This window comes from Pelodiscus sinensis, chromosome 14, assembly GCF_049634645.1.
Source record: "Pelodiscus sinensis isolate JC-2024 chromosome 14, ASM4963464v1, whole genome shotgun sequence".
NCBI classification, from domain to species: domain Eukaryota; kingdom Metazoa; phylum Chordata; order Testudines; family Trionychidae; genus Pelodiscus; species Pelodiscus sinensis.
In genome coordinates, this window is record NC_134724.1 from 16382974 (window position 1) to 16409213 (window position 26240).

The 26240-nt window shown below is 50.2% G+C and overlaps 1 long non-coding RNA gene across 1 annotated transcript; it reads right to left on the minus strand.

Moving 5' to 3' along the window:
- Positions 1 to 17503: 17503 nt before the first annotated feature.
- LOC112544067 (uncharacterized) lies at positions 17504 to 25925 on the minus strand. Its single transcript, XR_003087386.2, has 3 exons — positions 25249 to 25925; positions 22072 to 22225; positions 17504 to 17591 (listed from the first exon to the last, which is right to left on the minus strand). It is a non-coding gene; the product is annotated as an uncharacterized LOC112544067 (long non-coding RNA).
- Between the last annotated feature and the right edge of the window lie 315 nt (positions 25926 to 26240).

The window sequence follows — 26240 nt, forward strand, 5'->3', positions numbered from 1 at the left end:
CATGACTAGCATATACAGAATCAGTAGAACATACGCTCTCATTCAACACCTCACATGGCCCCCTTTGTACCAACTTTTGGGGCAACCTCCCCGCTCCTCCCCCCCCCCCCCACGGGTGCAGCAGTAACCTGTCCGATCTCCTTAAAATCCGGTAACATGACAAACCCCTTCCGGGCAGCGAGTTCCCGAGCCCCACCGAGCTGCGCTTTCCCTTTACCAGGAATTGGGGTGGGGGGGGGGGGAGAGCTGCGCACCGCGCGCGATCTATTTTCAAACGCCTACGAGGAAGGGGGAGAGGCGGAGAAAGACCAGGCTAGATTGGGAGCTCCAGCGCCTGCTCAGCCCCCAGCTTTCTGACTAGGGTCCTCGGGGGTACGTGGGTATTAGCTAACCAACCAGGAGTCCGACTAGTGCGGGGTTAATTAGCCTGTTACTCCAAAGGCACATTTTTGTGCTGAAACTGCGCCTTCCCCCATCGATTCAGTCCTGAGCTGAGAAAAGGAGCCACAAGTTCGGATAGGCTGGTGGGTGTAATAGGCACATCTGAATACTTACTTTAAAAAACCCACCACATTAAACCCCCTCCCACTGTTGTAACCTCCCCCATATTCCTGCCTTCCCATAGCTTCTCACACGCTCCATTCATTAGTGTTGATTTTAACATGAACGGCGCCCCCTCCCCTTCGCTATTGTTTATGAAATGACTTAGCAGTCAACCCGGATCCATCCCAAACTTGTATTTTTAAGGGAAAGGGCGATTGTACTGAATTTTTCAAACGTGGGCCGATGTTTGACTAAAAGAAGTGGAAGAATATTTCGCATTCTCTCTCTCTCTCTCTCTCTCTCTCTCTCTCTCTCTCTCTCTCTCTCTCACACACACACACACACACACACACACACACACACTGAAAAAAGGTGTGACGAAGAGCGCTTGCGGTCCTGGGTGATTGTTGGTACTGGATGGTATAAAGGAGGTGTATTTACATTGATCCAGTAAGCACTCCTCCCGCCGCCCATCGAAGGGAATTTCTTTTTGAAAATAGGGAGAAAAAACCCATAACAAATCAATAAAAAGGCGCATACTCTGAAGGTGAATCGTCCTGAAGGCGTTGGACAAACTTCTCGCTGACTAAGCAGCACTCAAATGTGTTAGAAATAAAACTGGAGACAACCCCCTAGTATTTGCAAGGGAGTGGGTGATCTCGCAGGAATGTCTCTGTTCTGGTAGGCAGATTAGACAGGCAGAAACACAGATATTGAGCACGCAGACCAGTCTCCAGCAGACTGGTAATTGAATCCGATTTAGATTGTTTTACAAGGCAATAATAGGACATAATGCGTTACAATTTCTGTATCGCTCATCATCCGAGTATCTGGTGTGTCAGGGACAGTTTTGTGTGGTTGAAACAGGTCTGTGTTCCAATTTGTTAGAAGTGAAATACACACACACAAACCCAACCAAGTCCTTAATAAAGGGCACTTATTACAAAAAATTGATTCCGATTTGCAACTAGCTCTGAGTCATTTTGTATCTTTCCATGTCTGATTCAGCTCCTCGCCCATTTGTTCCGACTTACTTTTTCTCCTTTTTCCAGATCAAATTCCGTCATTGACAAGAACAGAAATTTAAAAATTTATGATACAGACAAAAAAATAAATAAAGGCCTAAAATATCTTGCCCCAGTTAACAAAATCAGTGAGGGAAAAGTAATGAGTTTAATCAGAACTGATTTAATAACTGAGTTGTAGACTTTTATTTCTTTTTCTTTTTTCAAAATGTCAGTGAAAGTCTCAGATTTATTAATCACTTGTGAATATTTCTGTGAAAGGTTTTCCACAGTGAATAATGCATTAATAGTTTATTCATTGAGAATATTCAGAAATAAAACTTACAAATCTGGGCTATGGCGGTCAATGGCATAATTAAATGTATGGACTCAGTTCGGGGGTTCGGTGACCCATGTAATTGACCAACACAGTGTGAATTTCACATGCTAAACAATCGAATACATGATTTAAAATTCGCCTTCTGCAATAATTTGACCATTGAAATTTTAAATCCGCTTTCCTAGAGGAGTCCTACTACTAGCCTTCACCTCTTCAATATTGCCAGAAAGAGAACGCAAAAGAATCACAAATACTGCTGGACCAAAATTATTTTTTCGTGTTCCAACTAATATTCAGAGATTTCACCTCTACCGGTTTTTGTTCAGCTCTAATTGTAAATTGGAACAAAATGAAAGCATGTCATGTCAGACTAGCATTTAGTAGATGCATTCCCATCTCTCCATACCTCTAGTATTAGATAGATAGATAGATAGATAGATAGATAGATAGATAGATAGATAGATAGATAGATAGATAGATAGATAGATTCTGCAAAATCTAAGTATATACAGCACGAGAAGAGTGTGTGCTTGAGCAAGAGGCAGTATATGTATATGGAATATAAGTGTACATGTCTATAGGAGCGCATAAGTCTTTATGTGTGTTACTAAGCCAGTCTGTATGTGATACATTATTGCATGTGATGCATGCACACATTATTTATGATATATATTAACCTTAATATTAATATAAATATCCAGTAACCTTAATTCCACGATTATTATCTTCTATTATGAACTTTGAAAGGCCAAACGGACATTTCTGTTCTGCGAAGAAGATGCAGCAATAGGACAGAAACGTCCAATTCCATTAATAATTTCTAACTCCAGATTCAGCCCCCCGTTACAGCCCCATTCAAGTCAGAACCGAGACAGGCTTTTGACTCTAGGCCCGGCTGTCTGTATGGCTGAGTGAATAATTCACAATTAATGGATGCAATGAATGCATTTAGCCTCTATTCTCTTTATGAAATATCGGCCAACAGGAAGCGGTTCCTTTCCATTTATCCTTATTTGAGTTTATTTGACATATATATTGTCAATTATTTACTCCAAGGATTGGCAACCAATATTTCAGATGAGAGCTGTGCTGTTACTCGTCAGTGGACAGACACCTCCGAGGATGATTTTACTCTCCGGATTAGAGGAGGAAGGTGGCAGCCCATTACGATCTGGCTTCCACAAACACTGTTGCTAATATTAATTTCTTATTATTAATATCAATTTCTATTACAGCAGGGCCTAAATAATTAGCTAAAACAGAGCCTCGCTGCTGAAGTCTGTACAGACACATAAGACAGTCCCTGCCCTAAGAACCAATCACCTGCGATTCCTTCAAATGTTAGAAGGAAAAGAAGAGGGTTGGTGGGAACAGAGAAAGTGGCTACTCGTGTGTAGGTTCTACAGACTGAAAGCTGCTCCGAATAGCAGAGATTGTCCCTTTTATTGTGTTCTGCTGCGCGGAAGACGCGGCTGTATTTGATTCATAACAAATAACAGCGTAGAAGCTCAGCTGAGAACTGTCTTTCCCCTCACTGTGCCAGCAACGGAGACTGGTCCCCGCTCCACGATCTCTAGTACAAGCTGCAGGAAGTCGACAATGAGCATAAAGGGAGAGTTTCCCACTGAGCTGCATCCTTCCAGTTATTCCGCAGTTTTGCATAGGATTCTCTGGACCCTTTCGTTAGGCTCCTGCTGAGGGCACCTCCCCCCTATGTGTGCTCCCAAACAGGGCTTTCAGTTTGGGAGTTACTCATAAGGCCCTGGGCTTGGGGTCCTTGCACTGGGGGAGCTGCCGGGAGGGAAGGGTGCTGTTGCCAGGTGCAACGGCTTGGATCCTGTGATTTATGTTCAGCTGGGATGTGAAAGCTGCTGGCCAGCGAACTAGTATGCGCCGTGCATCCCCATAGACAGGCCTAGACAGATTCTTTCCTCTTTCCCCCTTTTAATGCGTGTGCATAAAGGGACCTTTCACAGCAGCCTGCGACAAGGGGAAAGAGGAGAGGAGGCTGTCCCGCGCCACAAAGCCCCGACAGACAAAGCGGGCGGCGTTCTCACGCCTCACACGACTTTTGTAATGTAGACAAGAAAAGAGAGAGCGCGCGCTCTAAACAGGCTAAACGCAGCGAGCTCCCCAAAGCCTCTGAGAGCCACGGAGCGATCTGGCTCCAGGGTGCTGACGATGGGCTGCTCCTCTAGGGATCCATTTCTCTCAGGGGCTTGTTCCAAAGCCCGTTTACATCAAAGGAAGGACTCTGACTTCAGTGAGGTTTGGCTCAGTGCCTGGGTTTCCCAGGCTTGGCACCCAGGCAAGATGCCAGCCGAGCGAATAGCAGCAAGGCTGGAAGGAATGAGAGCCGCTGGGAAAGTTCCCATTCAAAATCCTTGCTTACACAGAGTTCCGTGTACCCCTCTGCAGGACTGGGGGAGTCTCTCTGATATCCCGCTGGCATCAGCGCGGCAGCTGCCTGTCCCGAGCAGATAGTGCGGGCAGGTGCACGGGTTTGATGCTGCTTTTCTTGGTTCCCTCCCGAGGGAGATCCGGTGCCCCCTTCACAAAAATCAACCTCAGCATAGCGCGTCTCGGCGTCAGTCCGGGAGTTGTGACCTCACACGCGAAGGGCCCTGCCCTCCGTTGCTGATCCAGCGTTGCAAAGCAGCCAGAAAGCTACTTCGGTTCTGCACAACCTCTCCCTCCCCTCCCCCGGCTTGGCTATTTCCCTACAGGGGGAAACGGTTCCAAAGCTCTTCCCTTTCCCACACCATATTTTCAACAGTGCTGGGCACCCTCATTGCCATGCAAGACAAAAGATATCAGAACTTTCAGGAGTTGCTCAGGCAACAATAACCAGTTGCTCTTATCCCCAATCGGCCTCACAGCTCCTTCCCGTGTATATGTAAGTGTGCCCATGTGCAATATGGGGATAGCGAACCAGAGATACTGTGACTTGTCCAAGAGCAGGAGGCAGGTCAGTGTTGGGGGGCGCGGGAGAGAGAACTCAGGTGACTTGAATCCTTGTCTACTACCCTGTCTACTAGGCCACACGGCCTCTCAGCAGTGCCCCCGCGCTTTTCACTGCCCATCCTATCTCTCAGGGTATGTCTACACTACGAAGAAGCTTGAACCTCTGGTCCATCTTCTAGCATTCCATTTAGGCGGGTCTACTGTAGACTCCCAAATGGAACGCTGGGAGCAGCCTGGGTCAGCATCCTGTACTCCTCATTTTGGGAGAAGTAAGGGAAGCTGGGAGCTTGTGCTCCCCTTGGCCTCCCTCAGTGTAGACACTCTGGCGGCTCAGCTTAAGTCCACCTGCCTGGTCCCTGAGAGGGGTGCGGGCCTCTCAGGAGTGGAAAAGCACAAGTCCCAGGGTGGGATCCATGAAGTTACCTAGGCATTGCCATGCTGCTGAGTGCTAACAAGGCCTAACTTCTAGGCACCAAGCAAAATCCCAGGCACAGCACCAGGATGCACAAAGAGTTAGGCACCTGGGCTGGCTGCCACCTGCGCTAGCCAGTGGGAGGCGTGGCCTACAGGGGTGGGTACCAGGCCCTTTCCCTCTCTCAACACCCGAGGCCAAGCTGCAGCCTTCAGGGAGGCACCTGTCTCTGCTTCCCGCAGTCAGGCAGTTTAGGAGCTGAAGGTTCTTGCGGGAAAGGGTTAGGCTGTTACAGCAGTACTCGGATGCGGAGCTCGCTCCCACTCTGCTGCTGAAGCAGTTCTGCGGCGGCCAAACGATGAGAAAGTGGTTGGGGTCAGGACTTGGGTCTCCCACCTCCAGGGGATACCCTGAGCTACAACATCTTTCCCGCGCTGGTTCAAGGACTGTTCCACTACGGAGGTCAAGCCAGGGCCCCACTGTGCTGCTCCCTGCCTGGAAGGCTGCCCTGCACCCCCGCATGGGCTCGTGGGAGATTCTCTGCACCTTCCCCCCACCCTTTTCTAAGTTGCTGAAGGGGGAAGCTAATGGCCGAAGGGGGGCGGCGTGCCTGGATTGCCCCCTAAAGTAAAACTAACCTTCCACAGAGCAGCGGGCAGAGGGCCGCGGAGCCGGCTTGGCTGACAAGGGGGGAGGGCTGACTAAGATGCCATTCTCCATCCCGGCCCGATCCCCAGCGGAGCCGCCCGACCGCAGGCTGCTCGGCTCTGGTTTTTCAAGGCCTTGGCCATGTCATTGGGGCCGGTGTGGGAGGACGTGCTGCCCTAGGGGCGGGGCCCACACCTGTCCAGGCGCCCACCTGCCCCGTTTCGAGCTTTGTAGAACGAGAACCGGAAGGGACCTTGAGAGACCAAGTCCTGTCCCTGCCCTCACGGGCCTTTTTCACTTCTCAAGCAGCCTCCCGCAGCTGTTGTGCAGAGGAGCCGCTTTGCGCCCTGTGGGCCGCTGTCCCTTCGGGGCTGTCAGGCAGCCACCAGGGCCCAGCTCCGCACAGCCCCCGGGAGAGCGCAGCAGGGAACTGCCCCGCATGGCTGGAGACAGCCTGAATCCCGGCGCTTCTCTAGAACTGTCCGCACGTCGCCCTCTAGAGGCCCGAAGGGAACTGACCCGGGAGGGCGAGCAGAGCCCTTCGCCCACTCCCCAGCAAGGGCCCTGCCCAGGGCCAGCGGACGCCCGGGAGAGAGGCCGGGCTGCCAGGCGGAGGAGGGGCTGTGCGCGCTTGGCCGGGGGAGCCCTGCAGGAAAGGCGCGTGGCTGTGGTTCCAGCAGGCCCCGATCCTGGGAAAAGCAGCGCCCGTCGGGATTCATCTCACATTCCCTAGCGAGCAAGACTCTGGGTGCTCCGCTCCGCCCTTCCCTGCCCCCTTATTCCGCACGGGATTGCGCCGGCCGTACGGGTACCAGGGAGCCCTGGTTCCAAAGCGCGAGTCGCCGGGCTTGCAAACCCGTGACACCCTTTGTCCGGGCTAGTCCCTGGTGCGTAGCCAAGACTCCGGCTGGGCTCCCTGTACCGCCTCGTGTCACGGGAGGTTGTAGCTGGCGGGGTGAGCAAGGCAAAAGCAAAACCGCTAGTTGAAGACTCCCCTCTGCCCCCAGGCAACGAAATAGTTCCCAATGGCGCCCCATAGGTCCGCGCCAACAAGCGGCAACAAGCAGGCAAAAGACCGGTGCAGGGGAACCAAACTGAACCGGCCCGGAGGATTCATCCGTGCTTTGCCGGGCTGTTATTTTCAAAGAGGGGCGCTGAAGGCAGAATCCCTTTTAGCTGACCAGTGTAAACCTCGACAGGTCCAGCAGCTCGCAGTCCGCATCCGTACACCCGACGGCTTTGTATCCCTTCCCTCTCCCGGAGTTGACAGCTCAGGCTCGTTTCAGGCTTGGAACCGAGGGAGGTTCTCGTTCCTATTTGAGCGTTCTAGTTTATATCAAACGCTTCCGTGCGATGTGACTGAGCTCAGGTGGGTTACAGGGAAAAAATCTAATGGGAGTCACAGGATGTGCCTGCAGGGTTCTGTCGAAGGCACTCGCTCTGTATTGGGGGAAGGGGGCATCCTCACCATCAAGGTAGAAGCTGTCTGAGGTGTAACCTACAGACCCAAAGGGTCATCACAGACCCCCTGTGACGTAGTGGGGGTACTTGCTGGGCTGTGGTGACCCCTGCTGTCTGGAGCAAGACCCAGCAGGGAAAACCTCACTATGCAAAGGTAGTGCCAAACTTGTTGAACCAGTGGCCAGACACCCCCCATGGAGAGGAACAAAGGAAGGTGGAATGCTGCCCTGACTGGGGGGCAGGGCTGGAAGGGAATTTAGTTAGTTACTGTCTGGGAGATGGAGGAGAGCCTAGGGAAAGAGGCTGGAGTTTAGGGGCCCAGTCTCCCCCATCTCAAGGGGGCCTGAGGCATCCTAGCCCAGCTCTGTGACCAGACTACATCTGTGCTGTGCTGTATCCTGGAGAGGCAATAAACTTCCTCTAGCCCACCGGCTGGTGCAGTCTGTTTGTGCCATTTCGGGGTGCAGGAGACGGGGGACCCCAACGCGCCGTCACACCCCCCCCTCCCCCAATCGGGTATAAATAGGAGCTCAGGGGATAAAGGTCGGTGCTGGAGACTGACCTCCCCCCTGAGCCCTAGAAAGGGAGGGGGGATCATTTCCACGTCTCAGTCAAACAGTATTTACCTGCTTATTCAGCGTTACCTTCGCCACTAGTCCCATCGAAGTCAAACTGACTAGTCACGAGAACAAAGCCAAGCACGTGCACCAGCGCTACCAAAATCTGGGTCCAAATGCTCAGCCTGGCATAGTGATAGGGGAGGAGGGAGCCCGCTGGATCACCGCTCATGCTCCATCTCTCTGCTCTGGACTGGGAACGCCAGGACCCTCCTTATGGTTCAGTAGGTTTCCCGGATGGCATCATGCACTTTCAGGTTACACTAGTCCAGTGGAGGGCAACGAAAGTGATTAGGGAGTCTGGGGCACATGACTTACCATGAGAGACTGGGGGAACTGGGCTTGTTTAGTCTGCAGGGGAGAAGAACAAGGGGGGATTTGATAGCAGCTTTCAGCTGCCTGCAGGGGGTTCCAAAGAAGATGGAGTCAGGCTAGTCTCAGTGAATACTGCAAGTGGATGTGGTTGTCTCATTTAAAAAAAAAAGATATATTGGAATTGGAAAAAGTTCAGAAAAGAGCAAAAAAATGATTAGGGGTATGGAACGGTGCCATATGAGAAGAGATTCATATGACTTGTTTTCAGCTTGGAGAAGAGATAACTACGGGGATATGACAGAGGACTGGTGTCAAGAAAGTGAATAAAGAAGAGTTATTTGCTCCTCCTCACACACAAGAACTACTAGGGAGTCACCAAATGAAATTAATAGGTAGGTTTCAAACAAACAAAAAGAAGGAATTCACGGAGGATAGGTCCATCAATGGCTTTTAGCCAGGACGGGCAGGGATGTTGTCCCTAGCCTCTGTCAGAAGCTGAGAATGGGTCCATTCCCTCTGGGGCACCTGACATTGCGGACTATCAGAAGACGGGATACTGGGTTCGATGAACCTTTGTTCTGCCCCAGCAAGGCTGTTCTTATGTTCTTATGTTGGCAGATGACAGAACAAGGAGCAGGGACCTCAAGTTGCAGTGGGGAAGTTTATGTTGGATATTAAGAAAAACTATTTGCCTGGAGAGGGGTGACACACTGGTTATCTGGGGAGGTGGTAGGATCTCCATCCTTAGAGGTTTTTAGGCCAGGCTTGACAAAGCCCTGGCTGGGCTGGATGAATTAGTTGGGGATGATCTTGCTTTGAGCAGGGAGTTGGATTATTTGACCTCCTGAGGTCTTTTCCCGCCCTAATCTTCCATGATTCTATGACTCTATGAACCCTAGAGCAGGTCCCTTCCCTGGGGTCCTTTCAAACCCATGTCTTGCCGGGTCAGGAGGACTGCAGGGAGACACCTGGGTGGACCAGCTCTCAGGGAACCGGGATAGAACTTTTGGCCTGCAGGGTTGACTCACCTTCCACAGGGTGGAGAAAGAAACTAGATGGGGACATCAGGGTTTTGTTCCATTAGAGGAATGTCGCTCAGATACCACGGTGATGGGTGACCCCTAGTAGCCCGCGAGGCCAGGGTCCCTCTGGCTGCCGCGCCAAAGGAATCTGCTGGGGAGTAAAGATCAGCGGAAAAACCATCACGGGTAACACACCGTGAACTGGCCCAGCCATTACGCAACACACCCGTTATCATTACCGCTGAGCCTTGATTTCCTCCTTGTCGGCCTTGCAATAGCACCCTCTTACTTCGCCACCCATTTGTCCTAAGGTTTCAGATGTTTTCCTAGAGATAGGAGCCGAGAACCCAATCTCCCTGCTGCACCCTCCCCCTTGCGTCTAGTGGTTTACAGAACAGCGGGAATCTGCCACCAAAAACCTGGCGAAAAGCAGGGAAATCGTCTAAGGGGTGGGGGTGGGGAGAGCGCTGGGCAAAGATTTCAGAAGCATCAAATAAAAAAGATGCGAAAATGTGGGGAAAATGGTTTTGGGATAATTAGCCTTCTTGATGTGGTGGGAGAGCTATCTAATCCAGAGGAGCCTAGAGGCATCATTACTGAGACAATATTTCAGGAAATCCAATTCATTGGAGCAAAAATATGACATTCATTTTGCTGGTTATGTTATTACAAATATCCTTCAAAGACGACATTTCATGAGCTCACTGTCTCACTTTCCTCTTCCTAGTTTAAAAAACACCCCACACCGATCAGCCGACACCCTAGCTACCTGTCAGGGAGGAAAAAAGGAGTCACACCCCTGCGGATTGCTGACCAAAAAGAATGCACCCAAAATCCAAGGACAGAAAAGCATGAATGAGGAAACCCCATACTAATAGCAATGCCCCAGCTAATCTAACGCCCAGTGAGATTACACAATCTGTTGCAGTGGGAAAAATGGGGCGATAGAAACGTGTGCGCACAAGTCAAAGCTCAGTGCAACTTCATATATATATATATTTGAAACGCTCAGAAGAAGAAAAAAACCCAGTTTCTATTTCAGACTCGGGTGGGAGCGAAGAACTGAACGTCATCCAAGGTTAATAGTAAACAAGGTGCAGCTTGGATTTGTGTTGGCTGCCATGTCAATATCATCATCACCAGTTAGTACATAGTCATTGTTCCATGATCCACATTTAATTTCTCATATTCTATTATGTTGTGTGGCCCCAAATGTACAAATGGACCCTTCTTAGCACCTTAAGAATTTCATCCCTCGCGGTTTGTTGCATGGTATTTTAGAAACGTATCATATACACTTTCTATGTACACTTTCTAAAATAATAAGAACTGCGGTGAAGAATCCATAGGCACACACCGGCTCTGTTCAGGGAACTAAAGCCAGATCAGTGCAAAACTATACCCTTCCACGCCCCAAATTCTATTTAAATGCCGCCATATTAACCAGTAAGATTTGAACTTGCACCTTTTGTGTGTGCAGTTCTTAGGCACGCCAATATTTCTGTTTAAATCAGTGGGACTAATCACCTAGCAAAGAGTGCTTCTTGCTGGCAGGAGCAAGATAATACGTCCTGTTTTCTTTAATATGCTAGTCATTTTCTCTATGTCTTCCCACATTTGACCAATCATTGAATCCGAGCAAAAATCTCTCTCTTCTGTTCCACATCCCCACACCGTCTTGAGTTTGTTTGTTTGTTTTGTTTTTGCCTCTGAGTTTGGGTTTGGGTTTGGAGCCAGTATTGTTTTTGCTGCCTTCCAGGAGAGCTAGTCCCTGAGCTGAAAGCAGCGCGAGGTACTGCTGCGTGGTAGATTATTGCGGGATAACTTTTCGAGGTGGTTTGACAGGTTTCACGGGATCTAACCGCTCCGTGTAAAATAAACACTCCTTACACGTTAATCGAACTGGTGGGTAAAACTCCCAGTTCATCGATGGCAGCCTCCGTGTGCAGATTCTATACCGTGTCTAGATGACACCTCATTCACGTGTGAAATAAGAACGCAGCTCCCACTCCCTTGTGAAGGGGCATTTTACGTTCGAGCGCAAAATATTCTCTTCGATTTTCACTTATGACTTCCAGGTGCTGGCGGGGGGCGGGGTGGAGCTCAACTTTCGCGCTGTTTTGCAACCCCACAGTTCCCTGCTATTGGTTCTTTCCAAAAAGGAACCGGGAAAGGGCTAAGCCGGGCTCACAGCGCCGGGTGAGCGTAGGTTTGGGACACCGCCAATCATTTACCTCCATCCTCACGTTAACTCTCATCCCAGCGCAGACCAGAGTGAAACCTCAAACCACCAACCTGCGGACGAGACCTTAAGGATTCGATGATTTAACTGTCTGGGATACACACCCAGAAAGCTAGGCTGCAAATGGCTCCTTGGCCACTCAGGTTGGAGGCGTTTTTAAATTCCCTCGATTTAAAGAAAACATTGAAATCCAAATGTTTACAAATCTCCCTGGGAATTTGGTTCCCAACAGCCTTAAAAGTGGACAGGAAATCATCTTAGAGTTTGGGGGTTTTTTGTAGCCACGTGGCGAAGATGATATTCACCAGTGAGTTTAAATCATTGGGTGGACTTCCCCTCCTGATTTTCGGTCAGGAACCGCCTTCCGGAGGCTGCAAAAATCTGCCCCGAAGTGCAGGAGCATTAGGAGTGAGTCCGAATTGCTGTTTAGGGCAGGTGGGAGATCAAGTGGCTCTTAAGGAGGAACGGAGAGGAACTAACCCCAAACAAGCCAGCCACCCTCACCCTTGCACCGGGCTCAGTGCAGCCTGCGAGCCAGAGCACTGGAAGCGGAACCCCCCGCTACTGCTCCTATCCTTCGCTTGGAACTTTGGGGCTCCAGTTCGGAGCGCGCTCCTCCCAGCCCAGCCCAGCGGAGCAGGCAGGCATGTGTGTGACAGGAGACATCGGAGCACACATCGTGCGCTGAACGTAGACACCCCGTAGAAATCTGCCCTCTCCCCCATTGGTTTCCCACGCAACCAGGGCAATTGGACAGCCCCGGGAGAGTTTCCAAAGGGGAAAAGGAAGTAATCTCGAGGCTCATCTTGGACAAGTTCCAGCCAAGATGCAAATCGCAGCTGCTGGGAAGTCCCTGCTCAGCCCTGCCCTTTCACCCGGCACAACTCCTACAGCTAGCTGGTGGGGCTCCTGTTCATTTCACCTGTCCCTCCTCCCCCTGGAGAAAGTTCTCTAATAGTGAGTCCGATCTGGCACCCCTGATTCAGGTAGGAGCCACGGGCTTCGGTGGGACACGCGAACAATGCAAGATGATGCCCATTGTCCCATCTCTTCTTGAGCAGGAGCGAAAGAAATCCCCAAGACACCTATTACAGCCGGACTTGGTCTCTGCTTCCCTTCACAGGCCTCGGGAAAAGGGCAGGACGTTTAAGAACACCACCAGTCGTTGTACAAAAACTTCAGAGGGGTAGCCGAGTTAGGCTGTAACTGGGCAAACTTAAAAAACAGTGAATAGTCTAGCAGCACCTTACAGACTAACAAATCATGTAGATGGTATTATGAGGTGTTGTGGGTACAACCCACTTGTAGGGAGAAAGTGGACGTCCCACTGTAGCTGGGTGTGACAGGGAGAGGTTTTCCGGTCCTCTACTGACCCCAGCTCTGTGAGCAGAAAGAGGCCAGGGAAATGCACAGAGCAATGCGTTAAACCAGGCGGCCCGCTCCCTCCCCTTATTCTCACTTTGACACAGCGAAGAGGAGATGGGAGACTGCTGGCTCTTCACTCTGGTGTGCTGCGTTCTTAGTGCTTTGTGTGCAGAGAACGAGAGAAAACTAGATATCTTACCCACCAATCCTCCGATGCAGGCGTTGTGTGTGTGTGTGTGTGTGTGTGTGTGTGTGTGTGTGTGTGTACACACACCCAGGAAATGATGTAGGTGCAGTGGAATGATTTGAAATGTCATGCAAAATATACTCTTACCAAATATCAGTACCTGCAGAGAGGTATCTTGTATGAGATTTCAAAGAACTCAGCTGTATCATCTCTGGAATGTAAACTACCGAGTTTTGTATTGCAGGTGTCAGAGGGGCATCGCGCGTGTGTATGCGTGTGTGTTTATGTGCGTCACGTACATTGTCGTATGATATGTTTAAAAGAATTCACCTGCAACTGCCTTGCAAAGCGAGTCACACAATAGTGCACATGCCAGGACTTCGTGTCGGTGTCCAGTGTCATATGTATATTCTACTACGGTGTGCATACACACAGAGCCTCGGCAATCACAGGAATCTGTAGTTTACTTGCCATTCTGTGGAATTATTTGTAACCTATGCAAAAATACACATAGGCGCGCTCTTAGCAGCCTGCTGACCAGGGAGACTCAGTGGAGAAAGGGTTCAGAGGGGTAGCTGTGTTAGTCTATAACTTTAAAAAGAGCAGAGTAGTCCTGGGAGACTTAGAGACCTCAGAGACTAACATATATACATGAGCTTTCGTGGGCAAATCCCACTTCTTCAGATGAGCTCACCGCATGGTATGATTGCACCGTGCACACACACATTGACGTTCAATGTGGTCGGAGGCGGTGGCTAGTTGGACTGCACCCTCATGCATTGCCATACAGGCACTGAAGTGACTAGTGGGAGCCCTGGGTTGGCAGAGGGAAAGGCGGGCCAGAAGGCCTGCACCGGCCCAGCCGTTTGGGCCTGTAGGTGAGGGGACCGGCTCTGTAGGTTTTTGATCAGATCGGATCCAAGGCTTTGCTGTTTCTCTCCCAAGTGCTATACATTGTTTTTCAGATTCAGCTCGGAGTCTGGTTGTTTTGTTTAATTAAACTCAATGTCAGCTTTAATTTTCTGCATGGGCGGGCAGCCCTGCCTTTCCTGAAATTGCCATTTTGTTTATATATGTCAGTGCACTTTGTACAGCCTGGCGCTTCGAGCGGCTCGGGGAGGCTATTTGCGAGGTATGGCCCGGTATGCCCAGCTGCGGGGCTGCCCATTTGTCTAGGCAGTCTCCGAGATCTAGCCACCCGCGCGGGCTCCTTCCCCACCCGGTGGGGCGCTCGACGGCTCCTGTGGCGCAGCGCGCTGCGTGTCCGGACAGGACAGCTCCACGCAGCGGAGTCCTGCCGCAATGGTGCCCCGTGGCCGGGCGGCGGGGCTCAGCTCGCCGTGGCAATGCCATTTCAACGGGAAGGCCGAAGAAGGAGCTTTGGTGCTTGGCCTAGAAGGGTTGGGGGCGGGGCTTAAGGGCCCTGCGGAAAGCCAGGTGTGTGGGGGAAGGCGCTTTCCAAGGCATCGGGGCAGGACTGCAGGCTCGGAGCTGAGCCCCTCCAGCCTTGGGGATCCCGTGGGCAGAGCAGCGTCTTTCCCGGGCTCCTGCACTCTCCAGGGACGGTCCCCACCCTGGCTGGGCAAACAGCCCCTCAGCGCCTGCACAAGAGCAGCGCGCCCCGGCCCCCGCGGGCTCAGCTGCCAGTGCACATGTGAGGGGGGTAGCCAGCGGGTTCTAGGTGCCCCCGACAGTAACTCGAGCTGTACCCGGGATCCCCTCCCCCCGCTGACGTGTCTGATGGCTCTGGCCTCCAGGCGTGAGCAGGGCGCACGGGTGCGTGTGGACATGCACCTCGTTTCGCCCGCATGTGCTGGTGCCTGCCAAGGCCCGAGGCTGAACCCGGCCCTGGCTGACTGTGTTCCTGCGGGAGCGACCCGGGGAGCGGAGGCAGAAAGCGGCTGCGCTGTCAGGCGCACAAAGGAGCCGGGTTTACAAGGTGGATTAGCTAAAGCCGATCCCTTCCGACGCTTCCCCCTTTTGTGGTGTGACGGTCAAAATCCGCGCCGGGGTTCATCTCCCTGCTGGGGGGCAGGGCCCGCCGGAGGGAGCGCAGTGGGTCCTAACGAGTGTCAGGACCTTCCCTGCCTTTCCCAGCCTGGGCTTTGCTGCGGCGTTTGGAGCCAGGGCAGGCAGCCGACCCTTGACAGACTCCCCGGGCACTGGGAGAAAGCTCCGGGAATGCGCAGCTCTGCTGCTGGGCGGACGATGGGTGGGGAGGGGGGAGAAATTCTGCTCCCGGTCGCCGTCGCCTGGTGTTCCCTGGGTCCTGGGGTTCTCTCTGGGCTTTCCTTGGTCATGCCCTTCCCCTGCCCTGCTGCCCATCTCTGCCCCGCCCCTGAGCGCTCAGACTAACGCAGAGCTCTGTTGTGCTGTGCCAAGCGGGCAGCAAGGGGCTGGAGGCCTAGTTCCGCACCTGCGGCCCCACAGCACCCAGGGCGCTGGCCCCCGAGATTCAGTCACACCTAGAGGCTACTGCAAAGTTTGTTTCCTAGCCGCGCTGAAGCCTCTCCCCTCCTTCGCGGCGCGGGGCCCCAGCCACTCCGTAATGCCCACCACATTGTCCCTCCGCCTGGCCAGAGGCGGGACAGCTCCGTAACAACACACTGGGCCGCTTGACCTGCGCCGGAACCGGGCTGCTATCTCATCGCCCCGCTGGCTTCTCCTGCCTCTGTCCCCTCCCGGTCCAGTCCCAGCGCTCGGGCCAGGAGCAGGAAAGAGGGCTGCTGGTGACAATTGAGCCATTCCTTCCCCCCTCCCTTCACTGTTAAGAGCGTTTGCGGGGGGTCCCGATCCTGCCCCGATGTGCCCAATTTTCCTGCCACGAGAAGTTCCCCGGATCTCAAGTGGCAACTAATCACTCCCAATGAAGCTCGCGCGTAAACCGTTGCGGGATCGGGTCTGAGCTCTGGGGTCTCTGCGGCAGGGCTTATTTTTAGAAATAAGGACTCTCTTCTTAACCCACCACGCTGCAATGCGCGCCATGGGCTCTATGGAAATCCTGTTTCCCCATCTGAGGGGCTAGTCAGTGCGTCTCCCGCTGTATGAAAACACTTGCACCGCCAGCTTTGTCGTCTGCCTCGCCTCCGGAGCGCAGATCGGAGCCAGCAGAGCGAGGAAGAAGCTCTGAAGTGTAAGAGAAGCCGGGTGTGAGCAATGAACACGGGCAGCAGGCTCCCGGGGAATGCCAGGATCCCCCGCTCCCTGAGGCGGGGAAGAGGGGCACTGCGGGGACTGGCGAACAGTCAAAAGCAGCAAGAGGGCGATGCGGGACTGCAGCCGTGAGCCGAGCGCTGCTCCGCAGGTGACTGGCAGCGTTGAGCAAAAGAGTTTGTGTCTGTCAGCGCCGCTTTGTCAGCCCCCTTCCCTCGCGTATTAAGTGCCCCAAAGATTCAGTTTTGTGTCCAGACTTGCCGGGCTCGGGGCTGCCCCCAAACGCGCAGTCTCCGAGCGGGTCAGCAACCCCCTTCAGTTTCATTCACGGTGTTTAGCGAACAGGGAAAACTCTCTTTGGCCGGAGGCTTTTTCAAGCCGAGAAAGGGCTCTCGGGGGGGCGTAAATAACTCTAGCGTCTCCGGCTCTAACCGGGCCAAACGGGGCTGCCCCGCGAAGGGGGACTGGCCCTAGCACTAAGGAACCGCACCGTTGAATTGTCACTCCGGTACGCCGTTCCGATTGGGGTTATTCGCTCCCCGTACTGCCAGCAGGACGGGGAATGAGCAATTACCCGGGTTCGGCTCTGCCATCCCTACAGAGCGATGCCATTGCAAAGAAGAGAGCCAGGGCAGCTCTAGCAATTACCATCAGCTGCGTTGTGCAAACCCGCCGCCGCAGACCCCTCCACGGTGCCACAGCCCGGCTTTTCTCCCCCTTTCTGCCTTTACTGCCCCAGGGGCTGCCATGGGAAAGAGCGACAAAGAGGGGACAGGCAGCAGCCCCCCCCCAAGATGGTAGATGGGGGGAGGGGTTGGTTACTGATCCGAAGGGAAGGGCATTTCCAGACACTGGATTCAGGGGCTTTCAGCGATCTTTGGCTTTTCCTGCCTGTTTAGGAGCGGCCGGACCACAGAACTCCTACCTCCTCCTCTGCTGTGGGCAGACCCCACGCGGTGCCACAGTATCCAGATCTCCTTGCTCTGCGCCGTGGCTCGCAGCTCACCTGCGGAGCAGGCACTGTGCCCCCCAGCTGTTCGGTTGCCCCCCAGCTGTACAGTTCGTTCTAGGCGGAAATTAGGTTGCAGAGGCAGATGTCAAAGTCCGAACGGCCACTGCCCGCAAGGAGCTAATTTGCCCAGGTTTAAGTCCTCTGCAAAAAAATGGATTCCCTGAATCCAGAAAGTACTCAAGCTTATAAACTAAGAGCCGGACACACTCTTCCGGGCTGTAATTTATTTCGTGCGATCCCCGCTTCCTTGTTTCGACGCAATGTCTTTGCTCCCAGAAAAAAGAAGCTGTAAGGTACTCCGTGTAGCTATTTTAATAAAGCGTAAAATAATTTAATTAGGATAGGAGTAAAGTTTTCAAAGACAGATTAATTTTAATCAACTCCTCTCCACTCCCAAAAAGTTCCTAGGATAAGCTAAGCGAACTGGCTGCTCAAACTATTTCTGACCACTCGAGTCGCTTTATATTGCGCAAAAATCGCATCCTCAGTTTATTTTTCAATGCTAGGTGTCAAATAGTCACTCCGAAGTAGGACAAAATTATGAGATATGTTCTTATTGCTGGAGGAATATTTTTAAAAGTTTCGAATTCGTCTCTAAACATTCAGAAAAAAATCAGCTCGTACACTAGAATCAGATTTTTAGTAAAAAGAAAAAAACCCGGAAAATTAGCACCGTCATAATAAACCATTTTAAAATATAGTACTATTTAGTGATAAAGAATATAAGAAATAACTAGTGTGTAAGGCAGAGATTTCGATTAATATAAAAGGCAGTCTTTTAAAAACTGTACTCGTCAGTTAAAAAATTTAAATACACTAACCAAAAATAATGAAAAACAACGAGTAGTCTTGGGACACCTTACAGACTAACAAAAATATAGATAGTATCATGAGCTTTGGTGGGCAAGCTTTCGTGAGAAGTGGGTTGTGCCCACAAAAGCTCATGACACTACCTATATTTTTGTTAGTCTCTAAGGTTGCCCTAGGACTACTCGTTGATTTAAAGTTACAGACTAACACGGCTCCTCCGCTGAGACTTTTAAAACAAAGATCATTAATTTAACATGTTATTTAAAAACACACCCAAACGAACACCACACCAAAAATCTCGTTTAAAATTAAATCGGGTGATTATTAAACCTTGCGTGCAGCCTTGGGACAATACATCTCATTCAAAGAGAACGAAAAACTCTCTCAGGTTTAGGAGGGACATGAACGTTTACGGTTGAAAAGCAACTATTTCAGAATCAGGAAAAAAAGTGTGACGCCACATAATAATTAAACTATGTCTGTATATCCAGCTACCTCTACTTAGAAACGTACTGACTGGTGCCATAGCAATGTGTCTGTCTACCTGATGGAACCCCTCCTCCCCCGATTGATGCTTTTATTGCTGGGAGTTCTCTTGCTTGCGTTCCCCCGAAGGTCGCTGTCCTACAACTTGGTGCTGAAATGGCTTGAAACACCAGACCCCAAATGCCGCCTGGAGAATCCCTCTCCTTCAGCATCCAGAGAGTGGCGGTCCGTTTCCAGGCGCTCGTGTTCTGTGCTCAGAACTTGGCTTGGGCAACGCCAGGTGAGCAGTCTGTCTGACAGCGGCGAGGCTTTCTCTGAACGTAAAAAGCGCGCGGGAAACCCTGAGCTGCTACTTTCTTGCAGCCCTGGCCGTGCACAGGCTTCTTTCATTTGTTTGTTTCCCTTTGAGCCTCTTTGCTGACCGTACGGCTCGGTGGGATCTACCGATCGCGCGCACTAGGGGCACGCTGGTCGGGCGTCGAATCGGTGTGTTTGGGGGCGGTGGGTAGCCCTCTGTCCCGCGGAGAAGACAGGAATGGTGGCGCGGCTGTGTGCACGGGGGAAAGCCAGGGACAATAGCGTTATGCTGCAGTTAACTGGGCGAGGGGGGACCTGAACCGCTGAGCCCTGTTTAAAGCCCCACTCCAGCTGACCGAAATGTGACTTTGAATGCAAACAGAGCGATGGCACCACACATCTTTATTGTAGGACCCGCCGAGGGGACCTCTGGGCAGGTCTCTGGTACATGCAGCAAGTGCTTGGCCTGGCGAAGCAGGAGGTGTAGGAAGGCTCTAAACACCCAGGTGGCCTAGAAGGGCAGAAACACTGTGACTCGCCAGCTTTAGCAATTAGCTTCCTGGCAAGCTAACTAGATGGAGTGGAGGGGGAGAGGCTTTCCCCCTACTCTCCCTGACACCCCCTTGTTCACTTGCAGGAAAATAATTTGGCCTTGGGACAGTTACGTCCCTGGCTACCTTCACCAAGACAGCCTCCCAGTTCCCTTCTGGCAGGTGCTCATCCTAGGTCTGATGCCGATAGACAGACTGTGCCCAAGAAAGCCCAGCGGCACCTTCTTTCCTTCTCTGTAGCAAGCCATTCTCCGGGTGGCTTGGCCAATGTTCTGTTTCATACATGCTCTGTCTGCCCCAGGGCCTAGCATGATGGAATGACACTCACCCTTGGTTTGAATGTCCACGTGGTGCTTTGCAAGGGCCCAGAGAAGGGCCAGTGACTTTGGAGGTGCCTAAGAGCTAGCATCTTGCTGGTGTTTCTTTTTCTCCAAGGGGAGCAAAGGTGCCAAGAGGAGGCTGTCAGGCCACACCAGGAAGAATAGGAGAGATGCACCTATGGGAGGGGCAGCTGGCAGAATGGCTATAGGGAATTCAGTGGAGATTGCCAAGTTCCTATTTGATCCTGTTGATGGGGCCCAGCCCTAATTCCTAGCTGCTTAGCTCTGAGCCAGAGTTTGAGCAGAAGCAGAGAGCCCAAAGGCCCAAGATTCCACTTCTGGCTCACCCAGGGGTGCTTTCACCACTGGGCTGAGGTCCTGGAGGCAGGGCATGGAGGACAGAGTTTGCACCCCCCTGCTCAGCTGATAATTAGGGGGGCTTCTCTGCCAGTCCCTCCCTGAGAAGTATTTAATGGCTTTGGTATTCGATTAGTGGGGGATACCTGCTCTCAGATCCTCAGTAGGCAGTGGCAATGGCAGCAGGTTTTGATTTTGGGAGAAGGGAAAGTATAAAAAGTGGCAGCGGTATGGAATACCCTCTGAAAGTGCATCTGTGTTTCCTACTCCTATTCCATGATAGGGCCAAAGCCAGAAATCCCTCCTTATTGTTTAACTCAATGAAATTTGTGAATGAAGCTGTCTCCCCCTTTCACACCTTGGCTCCTACTGTGCAATACCCGGAGAGGCTGGTGTGTGATGCCAGGTATCAGGCAAATGACATTTTGAGCTGCGAGTTGTCTAGTAGCCAATTCTGTGGTCAAACAGCTAAGCCAGACAGTTATATCTGAATTCCTCATTTCAGTGTGAACTGAGCCCATCCTACCCTAACAATGCACAGGCAGGGAATATGGACAATTCCTTGGGTCTAGGTATGGGGATGATCAACCATCGCTACCAATTCTTCAGTAGCTGTGGAACCACAAAAGCTTGGAAATGTAGCATTGCATTATGTTCATATTATCATGCTGAGGGACAGTGCTTAAGTCCCATGCAACTGGGTATTTGAGGGTAAGAAAATGGGAAGACAAGATCCAGTTGTGGGATGGTACAGAAACTAGCCTGCTTTGACCTAAGACATTAGAGAAATGGTACAAGAGCATTTATACATGTACAAATAGGCTCCCTGCAAAAAATCCAAGGCCAAAAGCCTTAAGATAACTATTGGGTAAGTGTCCATGGACCAAGAGCAAAACCTACCCTCACTTGTGCCCATGCTACTTCACTAGTATTAATACTGTTGCAGGGGTTTGAACGAGATAATTTGGTCCAATATGGTTAATATCCCTCAACCCATCTGGGGAGGAACACAGTTTCCAAATGTCCAGGCAGGGTAGTATAAAGGGATCCAATGCCACTGAAGTCAGTTGGGTTTTACCCACTCTGGGCAGTGAAGAATTTGGCTGGGAACCTGAACAGGAGTCAGGAATGTCACGAGGGGAAATGCAGATCAGCTTTTAAGTAAATAAATGGCCACACCTGTCCATAAGAGCTGACACAAGCTTCCAGCAGAGGATTCAGACAGCCTACTAAAGACCTGAGATCTGGAATCAGAGCCCCAGCCTACAGCCTGTTCATGTGGACCAGATCCTGCCTTTGCTCCTGTTTTTACTTCATTCCTTTGTAGATACATGCATCTGTCCCTCATCCTGAGTAGACATTTCTCTTCTATTAGAGAAGCAGTGTGGCTGTCTGTCAGAAGCTGGGAATGGGCAACAGGGACTGGATCACTAAATGATTACCTTTTCTATTCATTCCCTCTGGGGTACCTGGAATACTGGGCTAGATGGACTTTTGGTTTGACCCAGTATGGTTGCTCTTATGGTGTAGGGCACTGGATCAGGACTCAGGAGACTGTTCATGCCTCTGCCCACCTATATGACCTTGGGCAAGTCACTTAATTTCTCTGCCCCTCTGTAAAGTGGGGAAATTAATCCTTTTCCCCATTTATCTCTTTTCTTGTCTACTTGGATTGTAAGCTCTTCAGGGAAGGGACTGTCCCTGACTACGTACTTGTACAGCCTAAGAAAATGAAGCCCCACTCTCTAGGTGTGACAGCCATACAGATTATGGTTAGTTTTATTCTCTTCTAGTCACCTTTTGCATTCTTGGAATGTTTCTCAAAATATGCATTAAACTGCAAGGCCAGGAATGCAAAAATCATGCAATCCAAAAGTGGGAAAATGGGAGGTAGCAAAGCACCCCACGGTCATTCATCTTAACAATAACAACAAAAGGTACCTTCCCAGATACCAAAAGGTTTACCTGCTGTGGTGTTAGTACTGGTATTCCCTAATCTGGTGGATAGGGCTGCACTGCAGAGCGCCCATCTCTATTGATTGAAGATGCAGGTGGAAATTGTAAAAAAGCTACAAAACACACCAGCCGCAGAGCATCCTGAATTAGATCGAGGCTTCTCCTAAACAAAGCCAATTGAATGGAGAGCATTCAGGGAGACCAATCACAGCAGGAAGCTATAATTACGTTTCAATATTGTTAGCATCATTATCTTTTATCCACGATCAGATTAAGACAATTACGGCATTTTCAGGAATTGTCCTGGCATTCTCTTGACCAGCATTATCTCTCATACAGGAAATGGGATGTTCTCTCTGCTTAGTTGGAGAATAGCCCAGCTGCGGGGTGCCTTTTACTATATTGGCTGGTGTCACCCTCATGGACACAGCATCAGAGCAGACTGAGCCCACCATGGACCTTTCTGCCTTCAGCTTTCCTCATTTTCGAGAAACAGCTATTCCAAGTGAAACATGGATGCTTGAGAAGGGAAAGCCTCATTAGGTCAAATTCCCTCACTGTTCTCCAGGGCTTTGAATGCCTGAGTCTCACCCATTTTCCCTCAATTATCCTGATCCTCTGCAAAAAAACAGCAACCCAAGTGGCCTGTTTTTCAGGTGCTGCTTCACCAGGGAGATCACTGCACAAAGCTCCCCAACTTCCCATGCCAGAAGCCTAATGGCCTATTTTTTAGGTGCTGTAGCAACCAGCATGCACAGAGGGTGGAGAAAATGGAGAGGAGGGAGCCATCTCTGGATATCTTTTAAAAATAACAGTAAGCGAATGCTGGAGTGAGTGGGCTTGGCAAACACTGCTTCGTGCCCAAGAGGCTGGGTGAGCAATTTACCAGAGGAACTCATTTCAAGAGATCTATTCTAAGTTAATTAAAGATGGCTGGCTGGGGTCATCGCCTTGGCAACACTTAAGGATCGGAAGGACGCCTCATTAGGAATAGTGTTAACACAAACCACTATTTTTTAAAAAATCAAGCCAATTCCTGGCACATTTTTAAAAACATTCTCTCTTTCTTCTCGGCCCTCCCCCACACTTGGTTTTCCACCCATTGGGTACCACACCAGCCGGAAATCCAGCATTTCATGGGGATGCTGAAAGAAAGAGGAAAAATGGAAATAAAAGAGAAGCACATTCTGCAGGTCCATCCAGCTCAGGCCAGGTCTGGCTTTGCATCCTTCAATCTGGACCTGAGTCAGTAATGCTACTACTGCATTGTGGTTGTTGAGAACAGGATGCATGGCAGGGAAGCATTTCTAGAGTGCCAATGCATGTCAATCCTGGCCCACAGAATCCTCTGCTGTTAGCATACTGGGTTTGCCATCTCCAGCTCTGCCAATAGCCCCTGTTCCTCGCTCACAACTTCCTCACTTTTTCACTCTTCAAACCCCACTCTGTTCTGCCAAATCACCTTAATTTCCTGTAGAGGTTTGCTTTGATTTTGTGTTGTACAAATATTTACAACATATGGGATAAAATATAAAATCTATTAAAATATTCATGAATCATAGAAGTCAGATAGAGGAAGATCCCTTAGGTCACACAGTTCATCTCCCTGCCATGGCAAGTTTGTTCCCTTATGTTCTGTAAAACGAGTTCAGAGGGTCAGATAACAATGACAAATTCACAAATAATTTATTAAATTAAAAATAGAAAAACTGAATCAAATAAATAATTTATGTTGAATAATTTAGCCAGCTGTATAACTAATATGATGTTTAAAATACCACATAAAGTTTGATAATGGGTCTGTGTGTAACTAAATACACATGCACGCACCCATCCATCTGGACATATTTATCTATAGGCAAGTAGAAGTTAGTAAACATTAATCCAGGCTGCACAATTCTTAACATTCCACTTTGTCATAGATATAAAAAGTGCAATTCTATTGCCAAAGATAATGGCTTGTGTCATTTGTGGATTAGATGTCAATTTTTAGTTTTCCATGCGATTTAGATTTAGCCCTAGGATGTAGGGTTACCTTGTTTTCCTCTCATTACCCTTTTGTGTGTATATGCATAATTGCACATTCTTTAAACCTAAGAAGATTCCTAGGCATGGAAGGTTCCAATTTTAATTGTTAAAAGTCAAGAATTGGCCATTTCTCCCTGCATCCATAACCAGATCAAAATAATTTCCATTGCTAACAATCCACATTTAAAGCAGGAAAGTGGAAATACATGTTGGGTATGATGAATGTGTAGGCATCTGTCTGTCTATCCATTAAGTTACTAATATGGCCCTTAACATCTGAACCCTTTTTTCCTTGGTTGTAAGCTCCATTTGGAAATCTGTCAGTAAGACATCAGTGTGGTAAAATGTGATTGTTTAAGGGAAGCACACTCTGAATCTCTCTGATTCAGCCACCATCAGTTAAAGCTAGCATGGCTTCTAAGCTCCTTACTCTCCAAGTCCCCTCCCTGCTCTGTGTCATCAATCCAGACATGTCCTACCCTTTGGGCCTGATCCTGCAATGCTTTATTCATGTAAGTATTTCTTTCACCTGAGATACCCATTGATTTTAATAGCCTTGCTTGCCTAATTAGACCCAGGTTATAAAGTTTCTGGGGCAGGGCCTCATGGCTTGTATTTGTGTATACTGTGCCCTCAACATTTATGGCTGTCTACAAATATGGGAGAGCTGCCCAGATTTTCCCAGAATGCCCAACTACACAGAGAAAGAGACAGAAACGCTTGGCAGAGACACACAAAACAAAGCTGGGTACTGAGGGAAGCTGCTGAGGGTGCTGTAACCGGGTCAGGTGAGAGTGTCCCAGGCTGGTTACAAACAGACGTGTGCCTGTGGTGGGGGGCCACACTTTGGAGGTAGCAGGTCCCAGTTTTCCCAATGCTGAAGCTGCAACAGGAGGGTCTGGGTTAGGAGTAGTGTGCAAGGTGACTTTACACAATGAGCCTAATGGGAAGACAGCTGGCTCCTCCAGCCTGGGGCATTCTCACTTGCAAGGAGCTGGAGCACCCAGGAGCAGTTAGTCTGAGATGCAAGGAACCACAACACCACACAGCAGCACAAGCACTAAGCTGGGGACTGGATTCCTTCAGCTTCTCCCCTGCTTTGGGGAAAGGGTGGGGTGACAGAAAAGGCCACTTCTTCTCTTTGGGATGCTTTCTTACCTAGAAGGATTCACAGCCCTCGATGGAGACACACTGTTGGGTTAGGCTTCTGCCTCAGTGGGAATGAGAGTCCACTTAGCCACAGCATGATAAAGCAACAGGGGTCCCTTTCAGGTGCTGACTGCCTGGGCAGGACTAGGAGGGGCAGATGACAAGGGAGGCAAGCTGGTCAACTCACTCCCCTCACACAATGGAGCCAATGACCAGTCGCCACGGGGTTACCCTGTGACCCAGTAGCTGCAAGGTCATTGTCATTGTGGTCACTCCATAAAGATGTTACAAGCAGGAGCCAGAGCAATTGAAAACCAGTCAGCAAGCTGTAAACTGCCCCATCCCTCACAGTTCATTAGGCAACCACAAAAGAAACTTTATTTGAGAGTTGGAGTCCTTTTCAGAGAAAAACTTTTTAAATATGTAATTGGCTCTGGGAAGCAGGACCCAACGGGGAATGAGAAAGCAGGGGAAGCACTCGCCTTCATCAGTGCAAAGTCCCTGATTTATTTATGTATTTATTTCTATTTCAAAGCAGCACTGCTCTGCATATCAGGCCCTTTAGAAGCACAATTATTCTCTCGACAGACGACCTAACCTAGACTGTGCTTATTTGCCTTTCCAAAAGGCAGCATTCCCCCACCGGCACAGGCAGATACCCCCATCTTCCCACCCTTCTTCTTACTGGGATTTCATCATTTCTCTCTCTGTCTCTATAAAACTCTCCAGTAATCTGACACTATGTATCAGTCCTTACTGTTTCTATGGTGCTTTATATCTTCAAAGAGCTGTACAAATGTTAGCTAAATAATGCTTCTTTATTCATTCCCTTTGGCTGGCTTTCACAATATTTTAAATAAACTAGATATATGGCTTAACAAAATACCCAAGGCCACTTGTGAAATGAGCAGGGGGCTGGGAGCAGGGGTGGGACTATCAGTCTAATGGATGGTTGCCCATGCTACCAAAAAAGCACAAACACACACACACGCGTGCACACA